The sequence below is a fragment of the Nuphar pumila genome, chromosome 9, assembly GCF_984573655.1.
Source record: "Nuphar pumila chromosome 9, dmNupPumi1.hap1.1, whole genome shotgun sequence".
NCBI lineage: Eukaryota > Viridiplantae > Streptophyta > Magnoliopsida > Nymphaeales > Nymphaeaceae > Nuphar > Nuphar pumila.
The window spans coordinates 77,164,044-77,179,121 of record NC_143257.1 but is presented as its reverse complement, the minus strand read 5'-3'; the positions used below and the strand labels follow the sequence as shown (position 1 = coordinate 77,179,121).

Genomic DNA, 15,078 nt, shown 5'->3' with positions numbered 1-15,078 from the left:
GTGTAGCTCGCATCCTAACTTTGGGTTTTCTACCTAACTAACGCACTAAGCGGCCAAACCACGCAAACCACAAAGCGAGTAAACTAAAAACAACAAAAACTAAACAAACACCACGCAGTTACACATAACAGAGATTATGCAAAGAAATATAAAATCTATGTGTACGGTACCAATCGTACACAGTCACCTCTAAGGGAATCCTAATAGGTGGGCTGTGCAGAAAAGTAAGCTCTTCTCTAAGATATGCACATACGTGGTTCTAAACCTAAATGCAAAGCAAACACTAGGCAATAAAGTGAATACTAATATTACGCCGTTCCCCGGCAACGGCGCCAAAAATTTGATGTCTTTTTGCAATCGTTGTAATTTTGAAAAGATTTTTAAATGTAAAACATGTGAAAACCAGACATCAAATAATAAAAACCGGTTCTCACTAGTGAATGAGACCGGGTCGAACTCACGGAACGGGAATATATCGTATTCAAGTACACAAATCTAAACTAATCTTTATTGCCGAATTATGGAAATGTAAAATGTTCAGAAAAGTAAACACAACTAGCTATTACAACAAATGAATACCCTTCGCAGAGGGCGTAAAGTGCAATATTTACAAACCCACTTTAAATTCCTAAATCTAAACTAAAGAGTAAAAAAACTTTATTCTTTGTACTTTGTGTCACGTAATCGCTTCCACTCCACTCCTGTGCTATCCTACACAATTCAAAGGAACACGAGCAGTACCAGAGCTAGAACATGAAAGAAATGATAAAAGACATTTAATTTTTTAATTACAATTGAAAAACTAATTATAATTAAATCTACTAACCAATTAACTAATTAGAAAACAATTAACTAACAATTACAAAATGAAAAAGATGATCAAGAGATGCAAAACAGAAAGAAATAGGAATTTACACGAAAACAGAAAATCAAGGTATTGAAAGACAGGGAAACAACATGTAAAAACTAGAAAATGAATGTAAAACAGAATTTGAATGTAAAAATGGAATGTGAAAACATGAAATGAAGTGTTTGAAAAACAGAAAAATGAAAAGAAAAACTGAAGAACAACAAAAGTAATGCAATGAAAAACAGGAATTAGAAATGAAAGAGATAGAAACTTAGCAAAATGAATTTAGAAGGTGAAAAACAGGGAAACAGCAAGTAAAAAATAGGAAAAACAAGAAACTTAGTAAACAGGTAAAACAAAAAATGAAGACATTAGAAACAAAACAAAATATTCAAAAGACAGATAGACTAAAATTACAAACATCGAACATGCTGAAAATACAAAACATAGAATATGCTGGAAATAAGAAATTACAAAATAGGAAAAAAAACAGTATGTAAAAATCAAAAAGTACACATAACAGAAAATGAAATGAAAAGCAGGAAATCTAAAATTGAAACAGTAAACAAAATAACATGCATGACATTGTGAGAATGAGAAATAAAATGAAAAACAGAACTGGAAATTACAGAAAACACTACAGGAAATTCAGGAATTAACAAACAGGAAATTCATTTAAAGAAAACTGGAAACCGAAATTCAAGAAAAACAAGAAATGAAAATAACAAAACGTTAAACAGGAAGTATAATGAATGCAAAATAGGGAAATCTATGCAATGAATGAATCGGACTACAAAAACAAGAAATAAATGGAAGAAACACTAAAAGCAATGAGAAAAAAAATCGGAATTACAGGAACTCAGTAATTGCAGAAATATACGATCTATTTTTTTTTTATGGAATGAACAACGATAAAAAAAAACATGCGGTCTTTATATCTGTTTTTTTTTTATGTAAACAATGCTAAACAAGAGCATATGAAGAAGAAGAAGAAGAAGAAGAAGAATAAGAAAAAGTTCTGAAGAAGAAAAGGAGGAAGAAGAAGAAGAAGTAGAAGAAATGAAAATCAGACTGAAGAAGATCTGAACCGGATAACAAGAGAAAGAAGAAAATACAGAGGATGAAGAAGAAATAAAGAAGAAGAAGAAGAAGTAGGAGATAAAGACTTACCGTGGAATGGAGCTAGAAGAAATCGGAGAAGATATGGCCTCCACCTCATGCGCTGCCGCCGATTGAAGAAGCTCCACCACCGGATGAAGAAGATAGGCTGAAGAAGACGAAGAACCAGCAGGAGATGAAAAAAATCCGGCAACGTGAAATGGAAGAAATTGGAATTGCAGAACACCAGAGAGGGAAGGGGAAGTTTGGCGCACAAATTGAAGGCCCCCACGATTCTGCTTTACGCCCCTTTTTAAAAGGGTTCAAACCGGTTGGAACCGGTTTGAAACAACCATTGTTTATTTTCAAAACTTCCAAACCAGTTCCAGCCGGTTTGGTTTTCACTTTCTTCTTTTTATAAATACAAACCGGTTCCACCCGGTTTGTATTATTATTAATTTTTTTTATTTATTTATTATTTTTATTTTTATTCTTTTCAAAAGTAAAGAAAACTGTGAAAATTTTCAAAAACAAAACTCTTTATAAAAGAACTTCAAAACTAATCTACTATATTTTTTCTTTTCTTTTCTAAAAAAAAAACACAACACTTAAAATGAATAAAACTATTTTTCTAATTTTTTTCTTTTTAATAAAAACTAAAACCAACTAAAACTAAAATAGGCATAAGAATGTAAAATAAAACTATTTTTTTTTTATTCATTTTCTAATTTTAAATTATTTTAGCACATTTCCTCAAAAACTAACATAAAATTGGGTTTTTGAAACATTATTTCATAAAATCATGCATATTTAAATGTTAATAAACCCTGAATTATATGCATGATCAATACCATTCAGAGGGCTTCTCCTTTTAATCTCTGCAAAATCAAGACGTTGGCCTTCCTGTGTAACATTTCAGCCTACCAGCAGAAGATCCAGCATGCTGCTGCCCCTTTCTTTCAGCCCAACAGCAGAAAATCGACCCTAATCTGCTTTCTATAGGTCGTTTGGAGCCAGGGATCTACAAGGTATATTTTTGAAGACACAAGAGCTCTACTTTCTGGTTCTTGCTACTCAATACTTGGATATATTTACAAATTACATCTCTCTGTATAATACGGCGATGAAGTTGATTTTCCTGGGGAGCTCATTTAATTGTTTGGTACATGAGGAACCACAAGATTGTCTGAGGATCTCATGATAAAGATCAAGATACCTTTCGCCATTTTTTTTTCTCATCTTGCCATGCTTTATTTTGGCCCTTCCCATTAATGAGAATTTTACCTTCAAGGAGGTTTTCCATCTTGGTGGGTACAAAGCTCTATACATTCTCAATTGGATCTATCACCACTTCACAGAAAAGCGCACTGGATGGCTTGGATATCTGGACTTGTCCAGACAGTACTCTACACAGACTATTTTTTTTATTACTTGAGGAGCTGGAAGAATAATGTCAAGTTGGATTTACCAGCCTGAGTCTGTTTTCATAACCATAAAAAACAATAGCAAACATGTTGTCTACTACCTTTTATCCTTTCTGGCTTCTCTGCTGAGTTTATTAGATCAAAGAATCATCGTGTCCCTAAAAGGGGAAAGCTCCATTAGGGAGCAAAGCGGAGCCGTTTTCTTGGGAAAGAAAATTCACTGATTTAGACCCAAGTTTGATTGTTTTAGTTGAAGGCAAGACGTTATAGTTGTCAGATTTGTGAAGCCTAGGCATTCAAAAAAAAAAAAAACTGGAAAGGTTATACAATGTACTGTGCATCTCCAGATCTGGACTATTTTGGGTTTTTGCAGAATTTTTTTTTTGACTAAAATAATTTGATCCCATTTTGCAGGATTAGTTTGTTTGATTTATTGTATAAGATGGCTCTGACAATGTATAGTTTTTCTTCTATTTTCAATTTTTATATCATTAATACATATACATATAGTTAGATATTCTAATTTCTGCTGATTATATTCTAATTGCATCTAGAATTCAGTTCAATGCTAAATGATCATCATAGATTCAGTTGACGATGATTAACCCATCTATGCTTCATTAGATTTAAGCATTTTAGTTATACCCTGTGCCATACACTCACTGTATTTGTTCACTTGCATATCATTTCATTAAATGCACATCACATCTATCCATTTCCTGTGTTGCACAACATTACAGCCATTCTACCTCCTGTGCGTTTTCACCTACAACAACATATCTCTTGCACATTGGTAGGTTATACATTTACCCATTCCCTTTTCTGCAGGTGTGCAGTCTTGAGAATGAGCCATATTCATGGATGGATATGTCAATATCCATTCATGATTTCTGGACCATCTTTGGCATGCTTTTTTATTGATATACAGGGAAGCTTCATGCTAAATTTTGTTGAGAAATTGTTTATAATTTGAAAATTATGACTTCGCAAAGTCATGTACAAAAACTGTGTATATCTTGTATTTTCTGATTTATGCATTACACATTAAATTTCAATTACTATATGTATTTTCTCATTAGATGTATACATATCTATATCTATATCTATATCTATATATATATAGGGATATCTTCATGTGCACTGGTTTTCACATGCAAGCATTTAGGTAGATTTTTTATTTTTTTTGTAAATATACCTCCATTATCACATATCACTTAGCACATATTTGAGCATTTAGATATATATACCTATATATTTCGTTGTATATGTTCTATATATACCCATTTCCTTGGGTATCTTGTATATCCATTCCTTGTACTAATTCACATTTTGCAGGAAAATCTGGAGGATGCTGATTTTTTCACACTCTGTATTTTTTTATTTCATTTATTTTGATTTATGTAAGAGATGTAATAATCAAACTTGGAATAATATTTATTTATCTGTTTAGATTAAGATGCATTTCATATAGTTTAACTTCTTGCAATATCCTGATTCTATGAATCATGCATTTTATTTTGAAAATCACTTTGGATGGACACGAATGACACGTGCACCAACTCTTAGGGAGTTGATGAACTCGGTGGAGTCCATATTTACAGCCGTAGTTGGAATATGGACAATACCCAAATTCATCATCTTTCTACCAGTCACATTGAGCCTACACTCTTAGGCTATCTTAAAAAAATGCACATCATATTTCCAATTTTGCAAAATATTGTGAATTAAATTAATTAAATTCTGAACATGTTCATGGCCACAGTCAGAATACGTGAAGGATTTATTTTGACTTAATATCTATTTTTCCAACAAATTTCTCAGAAAATCTTTTAAACATTCAATCATCTGCATCATGGCATCATCTGCTTTTCTCATGATTTTCTCAAGAAAATTTCATTCCCATGGAAATCGATTCCTCAAGAAACTCTGAAAATTTTTGAAGTTGGATTTCCCAAATCAAGTTTTCCCGTGATTTTCCCTGAAAATGTTATTTTCTCAAGATTCTTTTTCAAAAAGGAATTTCTCATCTTTCTCAAGAATCAAAATCAATTTTCAAATGTTTCAAGTCTAATACTCTCAGGATTTCAGTTTCCTGAGTTTTGCTTTTCCTGCTCCTAAGGATTTTCCTATGAATTTCCAATCATTTTCCAAAGAAAGTTTTCAAAATTGGAGTTTTCCATGACAAATAGTTCCTTTTCAAGCCTTTTCTCAAGAATTCTCTCCATTTTCTCAAGATTCTCTCACATCCTCATAAACTTTCTGGTGATTTCCTAATCCTTTCATCTGAGTTTCTTGAGAGATTGATTTCTTGAGAAATGCTTTTCAACTCCAAATGTTTTCTAAGCATACATCATAATTTTCCAAATTACATTTTTACAAAGTCTCATAGCACATGCCTGAATTCTCTATGCATTTAGGATAGAACACAATTTCGATGATTTACCTAAGTCAAGCACATTTTTGGTTCTTGGTTCAATTACCCCTATTAAAGACGGTAGGAACGGTCGAACCTCGTACCGACAGGTCGAGCCCCATCCCATGGATTTTCTCGATATTTTCAAATCTGAGGCGAGTATTTCAAAATAATTTCCAAAATCCGGTCAAGTTTGACTCGCGAAAGCATTTTCCTCTCTCTCTCACAAGGGAAGGGAAGACGGAAAAATTTTGCGACGATAACAGGTTTGGCGACCGTGATGGGACCAGTGCAGAGAAGAATCCATTTAGACAGAAGTTCCATGGTCACCAGGCTAAGAAATCATAAAAAAAATTCCAAGAAGCAGGTTCAGCCAGAGGAAATTTTAGATGAATCAGAGTCAGAGGAAGACACTGATGAAGAATATGAGGTGCCTCCGACATTTCAGAAACAGGGTCGAGAACAAAGAAGGAGTCACAAATCAAAAAGTCAAGCTACAGAAGAATCCCTGCAGTCACAGTTTAGGGAAATGGCCAGGGTTGTTAAAGATCTGCAAGCCCGCGACAAGGGCAAGAAAGTCTTCATTAGTGAGGATTTTTATGATGGCTTAGAAGGTGATGAAGATCTAGAAAACCTTCCTCGTAAATTCATCAAGTTCGATGGTTCTGGCGACCCGAAAGCTCATCTCGCTACATTCTTTGTTGAATGCTCAAGATTCAAGAGAGATAACAGAGCATTATTTCTATGTTTTCCCCGTAGCTTGGAAGGAGTTGCAGCCAAATGGTATGCTGAGCATATCAATCCCATCGAGCTCAAGGAGTTCGATAAAGTGGTGAATTTTTTTATCAAACGCTTCTTGTTCAACACAGAGGCGCTCTCGACACTAAGTCATCTCTGCAATCTAAGGCAGAATGAGAACGAAAAAGCACGGGATTTCATTCATAGATGGAGATCAGTCTGCAACAAAATGAGAGATCCTATATCAGAAAGGCATGCTCTATCCCAAATCCTCAACAACTTTTCTCAACCTTGTGATCATCGCAAAAAATTTTCCTCTCTCTTGTGCTTTCTCTCTCTTCCTTCTCTTTTCCTTTTCCAACCTCTATTTTCCTCCTTTTTGAAGGGAGAAAATAGAAGACAGAAAAGAAAGAGAATAGAAAAGAAAGAAGAGAAGAGAGAGAGGAACTCTTTTGCGGGGTCTCACTTGACCTTGATTTGAAAATATTTAGAAAATAACTCACCTCCGTTTTGAAATATATTGCAGAAAAATGGAGAGACGGGATTCGCTCATCGGTACAAGGTTCGACCGTTCCTGACGCCTTTACCAGGGGTAATCGAACCAAGGATCGAAATTATGCCTTTTGCTTTGCCTAAATATTATCTAAGGATTTATCCAAAGTCTAAATGCACAAAGAATCATGCTTGTGCAATGCAGGGATGCATGCTCTTTTGGGAAAATGTTTTGAAAATCTCCAGGTTTTTCTGAGATAGACTTGATAATAGAATGAAGAAATGATTTCTAAATGATTAAATCTAATTTAGAACTTGAGATAGATCAGAGAAGTTCTAAGTCTTTGAAGTAATTTAGAGTTGGAAGAATAAATCTTGATTTTGGAAAGAGAGTGATTTAAAGCTGAGATAAAAGGGAAAGAAAGGAAATTTTCAAAGTTTAGAAGATGGACTTTGAACATAGATTTTAGGAGGAGAGAAAAAATTTGAAATGGAATTGAATTTAAAATTTGAAATCAGGATGGATTTGAGAAATCCAAATGGTATTTTAAAAATAGAAAAGGGATTTAGGAAGTTCGGATGAGATCTGAAAATGAAATTAGAATTGAAATCTGGAAATGAAATGGAATTGGATCTGAAAGTTGGAATTGAAAATAGAATTTGATTTGAAATCTAGAATTCAAATCCGAAGTCTGGATCTGAAATCTGAGATCAAAAGTAGAATTGGATTCTGAATCCTAAAAATGGAATTGGATCTAAAGTCTGATATCAAAAGTGGAATTGGGTTCTGGATCCTAGAATGGATTTTGGATCTGAAGTCTAAGATTCAAGGTGGAATCGGATTCTGGATCCTAAGATGGGTTTTTGGATCTGAGATCTGAGATCTGAGATCCAAAAGGTGGAGATTCGTACTTGGAAATCTGGATCCAAGTTGGGATTAGGATCTAACTTTGGATTTGGATTCTGAAAATCCAAATGGGACTACTGAAGATGGATTTGGGTTTTTGAAAACCCAGATTTGAATTTAAAATTTAAGAAGGGTCAAGTTTTTGAGATTCAAAATCAATCTCAAACTTTTATTTTGAATTTGTGAAAGTGAGAAGATAAGCTTGATTTTGATTTTGAGAATGAATCAAAAACTTCAAAGTTAAATTGGACATTGAAATTGAATTTTGAATTGAATTGAAATTTTGAATATATAATGATTTCGAAATTCCAAAGTCAAATTGGACTTTGAAAGAGTTGGAATTTGGAATAGAAATTTGTAGAAAGATGTTCAAAATTACTTGGGTTTTTAAAAGAATTTTGAAAATATGATGTAATTCTATCCTAAATGATGAATGAATCTAAATAATTGAAATTGGATTTTGAAAAGCTATTCCATTCTTTAAATGAATTTAAAAATGAGATTGAAGATATAATACACCCCTGACTATGGTCATTGAATGTATTATATAATAACCACATTTAAATTCAAGTGAAGAATAAAATACATTTTTGGTGCTTTTATAGAGTTTAAAATGAAATTAACTCTCAATATACCCTGACTATGGCCATTGGCATATATATTGAATTAATTTTAAATTAAACCCTAATAAAAGAAAAAAAATTAAGGAAAATATGATGAATTTTGAAGAGAATCCAGTGTGGATCCAATGTTATTTTATAAAAGATAAGAATCCTAAGTTTTGTTTACATCCTGACTATGGCCGTTGATGTAAATCATCAACTTAGGATTAATTACCTCTTACAAAATGGTGCACGTGCCATTCGTGTTCCCATTTGTGAGATTTTTGGAAAATAAAGGTAAAAGCATGAAAATAAGTGATTTATGATATTTACAATGCTCATTCATTCTATCTAAAACAAGAAATATAAATTCTCAATAAGATCTAACTATTATAATACATAAAATTGAATTTACAACTCTGAATAGTGATATTTTCCACATATTCCATTCAAAACAACTGGATTAACATGAAAGTAGAAGAAAGATGGTATACATTATATGGATATCTAAGAAAATGCTCATATACCAAGATATAAATGATGGAAAGATGGAAACAAAATGATATATATGCTTTTGCATATGTATAAGTACACATATATATATAGATATATATGGCATGAGGTGAGATGAGATAAAGGGGCTGTAGCAGGGACGTTTGTTGGGTATAATGAACACTAGTAATGAAATGGAAGTGCTTTTGTGGGTGTAATGAAATGCACTATTATCAGCTAAACCGATGTTAAGGGTGGAGGCTGTAAGTGATCACGTGAATGCTGAGTGGTGAAGGTGGATCTAATGAGTAAAGTGGATGCTGTTACTAGTAGTGGTGGTGTGCAACAATGGATTGTTGTGAAGATTACTGTGGACGAAATAATGCTCATACAGAGCCCAACCTACCAACGACTATTGCAATGGGGCCTTAGTTGATTGGCAATTGTTAGCCAGGGCCGTGCCCAAACCTGATAAAGTAAGCTTCAAAACCGACTTGGATGCTTGAGCTATGTAGGAGAAGAAAAAAAACTGCAACAAATGGAACCCCTAACATTCCAGCTTTTCTGTCATGGCTGAGATTGAAGGCAGGATCTGTCCGTCATTGGAGACTTGGTAAGATCGAACACAAATGCTTTTGCAAGGAGAAACCTGATTGATATCTTTGAAACTAACCTCCACCTGTGTAAAGGTTGTAGCTGGGCAACACACAATTGCGGGAAACTATAGGGTTACTATAGGCTATATGGTGTTAATGACAGCATGGGTGAGGGACTTAAGGGCATTTCATAACAGAGAAATCAACATGGGTTGTGCGTGGAGATGAAGGTGAGCCATCAGAAGTGATGGAAATCTATATGAAGGTGAAATGCATATACCAACCCCAGTACTAGATACAGGTGCAGAGTCATAATGAAATGCAGTAATCCTGGAGCGGCTATGTATGGAACCAAATATGTACAAGACAGGAAACAGGTGATGAAACAGGACAGGAATTTAAACACCATCATCACATATCAAAGACATAAATTATAAACTGAAATAGGAAATGAGTATATAAACAGAGGAAATATTTATGCTGGCAGCAACTAACATTACACTCCCATTTTTAAAGGAATTAAGAAACAGACTTTGGATGGGTGCATCCATGCATCACATTGCCAATGTGAGGCGAAAGGAAAAAAAAAATACATGTACACTTATCATTACAGATTGCTGATGACGAAAAAAAAAAAGGAAAAAAAAGAAGAAAAGAAAACGAAAAACCTGTAAGCTGAGAAACTGTAGGTAAGGGTGCAAGTGACCGGCTGGGCTAAGACAGAGGTCCTCGCCTACTCAAGAGACGCCACGCTGTGAAGTCATAGCATGCATGTCAGTATCTTATCAGAGAAAGAACAAAACAAAAAGAAAATGTCAATATTAGGCTTAGCAATAATTGGAACCAGAAATGGTCATTGCTCCTTGTGATTGAATGATGAACAGGTCGCTGCTCCAGATATAGGAATCAACCTCCTAATGAATCCTTCAACTAAGACCTGAAGCTTCATGGCAATAATGGGTTTTATAACATCATTCAGTGATATTTACATTGACAAAATCAAACCACCTGATGTCACGCAGGAAGTGCTCCTTATGAGGAGTGTATATCTACATTCAGATGTGCAACCTAAGTTCTCTTTTTTTTTTTATAAACAGACAATGGAGCCACATGATGGCATTGTGGGAGAGAATGTCGATAGGCGATGTGACACACCAATACTGTGAGTGTGTGATACTGCTAAAATTCTGCAGCGGTGAAAACAAAGTGTGATATGTTCAGATATCACCATTTTTTGAAGGCTAAAAAAAAGAAGAAATTTTCTTTCATTTCCCATGAGATACGCTGCATTCACATTCCCCTTTTATAGTTGTAGTTGTTGTTTGCAGAGAAACAAATATCGTTAACAATAGAAGCATAAATAAAATAAAGACAATTTCTCGCAAAATGAATGGTTAACCACAAGCTATGGGAATTTCCCTCTCTTCTTCTCTTCTTTCTTTCTTCTTGCAAAGGAAAAAAATGTTCTCAAGAGCATCATATCACTTAAAAATGAGCACCTGCATAAGAAGGAACAGGACACTGAGGGCTAATACAGTACAAACATTGTTTATCGCCCATTATCAACTTGCTTCTAACAGGGAGAGAGCATTTAGCTCAGTCATAGCAATTAAGGTGTCTGTAGCTTGGAAATAAGGTAACCAGATTTATGATGGTTTCAACTTTTCAAGCTACAAATAGAATCTTCCAAAAGACCCTGCAACAACGATCGACCTTGCCTTTGTAACTCTTCCTTTTTAACCCTACTCACCGAAGCTATAGGGTGATATAACAACATTATCGTGTTTGGGCTTGAGGCTCTTAAAAAGGATAGATCCAGTTTTAAACCGTAAACAAAGCTTTCCTATTCTATAAATGTTGTCATATTCTTCACGTAGAGCCATACAACACAGCTTTTCGGTGGGGCCAGTTTCAAGATAAAATAACCATTGCCTAATCAAGGAACTTCGAATCAGATTCACACCATCTATAATGAAAACATGGCCATATGATCATAGTGGAAATCACTGCAAATTCTAAACGCCTAAAGCTGGAAATACAAACACAGATGAGCCAAATAGGCAGATGCACATTAGGATGATTATTATCGCAGCGGAGAAGACAATTAAAGGGATGAAACATAAAATCTAAAGGAATGTATAGGGTATTCCATCAGAACCATAGGGATTAACGATGGGACTTCAGAAATCTAAAACATTAACACAGTAATGAATGCAATAAAAAAAAAACTGAATCGAGTAAGAGGAAGACATCTATTAACAACCACAACTAATAAATAGTAAATCTGATCAGCAACATTGCCGATTGATTCATCATGAAGGATTCAGACTCCCCTATATTTCAGGGTAACATGATGAAAATCAGGAATCAATCACAATGAAGCTTGGCAAGCAATGTAGTCAATAGAATGAACGAAAGAGAAAAGAGAAAAAAAGAAAAAAGAAAAACAAAATGTCGGAATGTTTTATTCCTTTACTGTTGCACTATGTAATCCGATTTACTATGCATAAATCGGTTTTTACAAAGCGTGCATCCCTTAGACAAAGCAAATCAAAAACATTAATGGGAGAATGAACCATGAGTAGAAGACTCTAATAAGATGCTAATCGATCCTGTTATGACCAGGCCAATCATACCTCCCAATGCTTTTATGATGATAAAAGAGATACAGACAAGCAAAATTGCAGAGGCATTTTAGGAAAATTAAAATAAGGAGGAAAGGAAAAGAAAAGGAAAAAGAAGATAAGCTACTTACCCTTTTGTATTGCCGCAGATCTTGGTTCCCGAAACGGATTGTTAAAGGGGTGATTGATCTTCAACTGCTTAAAGTGGTTGTCTCAAAGAGCCAGGAGATGGAAGATGAGGCAGGGAACTTTGCAAACCACCAAGGGAACAGAGGCAGAGGGGAAGGAAATGGGCGTTCTGAAGGAGGCGACTGAAGAATGAAGATGACCGATATGACCGGCTGTTCCGTGATGTCCCCCCCCCCCCTTCTTCGTTGCTTTCTTTTATAGATAAAGGAAGAAGAATCGAGAAGGAGGGGTTTGTTAGAAATCAACGGGAGGAGGTGATGCGATGGATGTCTGAGAGAAGCGGGCAAGGCTGGGACGTTGAAGATGGACGATGATGGGGAAAGAGGAAAGTCTGTGAGGCCGTTGGCGATCGAGGGTTTTCGAATGGGGTGACGAAGATGGGTGATGGAGATGATAGGGGTCGTTGCAGATGAAGGGCGGATGAGAGGCATGCGATCGGGAAGCAGTGGAGGAGCTCCATGGCTTCTGGAGGGTTTGGGCGAGAGGGTTTCGGTGAAAGAGAGGGTTTCGGTAAAAGAGAGAGTTTGAGAGAACGAAGGGAACCCCTGTAACCCTTGAATTTTTTTTTTTTTGAAAAGAAAACTTTTTTTATCAAAGAAGTTTTTTTTTTTTTTGAAAGTCGATTCTTTTTCCAAAAGCTTTTTGCAAAAACTGTTTTTAGTAAAAAAGGCTTATTCTTAAAAAAAAAACAAAAAAGAAAGTTTTCAAAACCGATTTTCGTTTCCACTTTTTTTTTTATATTTTTATTTTTTTGTTCTTTTCTCCATTTTCTACAATTTTTTTGTATTTTTGGAATAAAATCCTAAAATTTACGAGAAAACGTGGATTTAAAACTAATTTTTTTTCGTAATTTCGAGAAATATTTACAAAAGATGGTTTTTCTAAGAAATTTGGGTTTTGATTCCCTCAGAAAATGGGTTTGGGGCAAAAAGGGAATATTTTTTAAAATTTGGGGTGTTCACAGATGCCCCTCTTTGCTACTAAGCCGGTTGAAAGCCAAGCTTAGTGGCAAAGAAAACACTCCAAATTTTGAAAATGCCCCAGTCAACAGATCTGAGCTGGGTATGGAAGAATTTTATTTGAAAGACATAGTTTCAGGCTTAATACCTTATCCTGAATGGCTTGGGGAGATGAAATCCTCGAAAATGATATGACCGAATAATAGAAATGAGGAAATCATGATGGGGCTCTGGGTAAAGATCTGAAAGTGATGAAAGATAAGAATTTAGATCAAGTCTCGTGGGCGAGACAAGAGCAACTTTTGGAATGACTCAGGTTTAGCCCTTAACCTGGATGGGATGAAGATATCTTAAGATAACGTGAATAGGGAAAGGAATATATGAGGACCTTGATGGGACATTTTTGAGAAAATACCTCGTGAGATGAAATTCCAAGCATGATCCTTTCCTGAATGGATGTACAGAGCATGGATTCCTTTGTGGGGAAAACCATGATGGGATTGGAAGGATTACCTTGTCGAAACGAGGTTCAGGTTTAACCCAAACCTGAACAAAAGGTACCTCGTAGAACGAGGTTCAGACTTAACCCTTAACCTGAAGGGGATGACCATACAGAATCCTTGAACGCAAGAAACCATGATGGGACAACAAATGCATCGCAAAAGCAAGATTCAGGTTTAACCCTTGACCTGAGTGGGGGGAAAATCGCACAAAATCCTCAAAATGAAGAAACCATGGTGGGACTAGAAAAGACATCTAGTCGAAATGAGACTTAGGTTTAACCATAACCTGAATGGAAGGATACGTCGAGGGGCGAGGTTCAGGCTTATCCCTTAACCTGAAAGGGCGACCATACGGAATCCTCGGGTGAAGAAACCATGATGGGACCTTCGAAATTTGGACGAACAAATCCGAAAGGGGTTTGCAAGAAGAAAAAAACAAGAGATTCCCTAAAGCTTGGAAAAGGGATGATCTGGGGTGTCTCATTGTTGAGATTGAATTAGCCTTCTAAAAACAGACGACCTCTCGCAGAAGGTTTGGGTGATACCTCGAGGAGCGAGGTAACAAGTTTATTCCTTAGCCTAAATAGATACAGAATCCTCGAAGAGCGGGGAAACTGCGATGGGACCTCTAGACTTTGCACAAAAAGTCCGGGAGGGGTTTGCAAAAGGATAAAAATGGGGGTCCCTAAAGCTTGAAAAGGGGTTGTTCTTGGGCGCCTCATTGCTGAGACTGAAAATAGCTTTTGACAATAACAGGCCTTTTGCAAAAAGTTCAGGTTTAACCCTTATCCTGAGCGGGAACTGTCTATAGCGGGACAGTGGGGAACGCAGGGAAGCGCGCGAATCTGAGAGCGCTCAGATCAGGCGGAAGGAAAGGACTTTTCAGTCCTAAGGAGGGATGACGTCAGGATATGTCAAAACGAATATTAAGTTCTTGCTTCATTTTTGGGATAACTAGAAAATATTGCCAATAAGATATCAAAAATTGCAGTTGATTCAGAATGATTGAATTGTGCATGAAAATATCACCTCTTTCTACCTAGAGTATTAACTCCAATTGGTCTAACTCCGTAGAATCAGGAATCAAATTCAAATTTATTGTTGTTGAGCTTCTTTAAGGAAGATATCAATTTCTTTGATATGAAAAAAGAGGAAACATTCTTAGCTTTATAAAAGCAATTGCGTGGAAAG

The 15,078-nt window shown here is 35.5% G+C and overlaps 1 pseudogene; it reads left to right on the top strand.

Moving 5' to 3' along the window:
- The first annotated feature begins 3,071 nt into the window (after window positions 1–3,071).
- Window positions 3,072–3,424, top strand: LOC149828646 (ER lumen protein-retaining receptor pseudogene; annotated as a pseudogene).
- The last annotated feature ends 11,654 nt before the right edge of the window (window positions 3,425–15,078 follow it).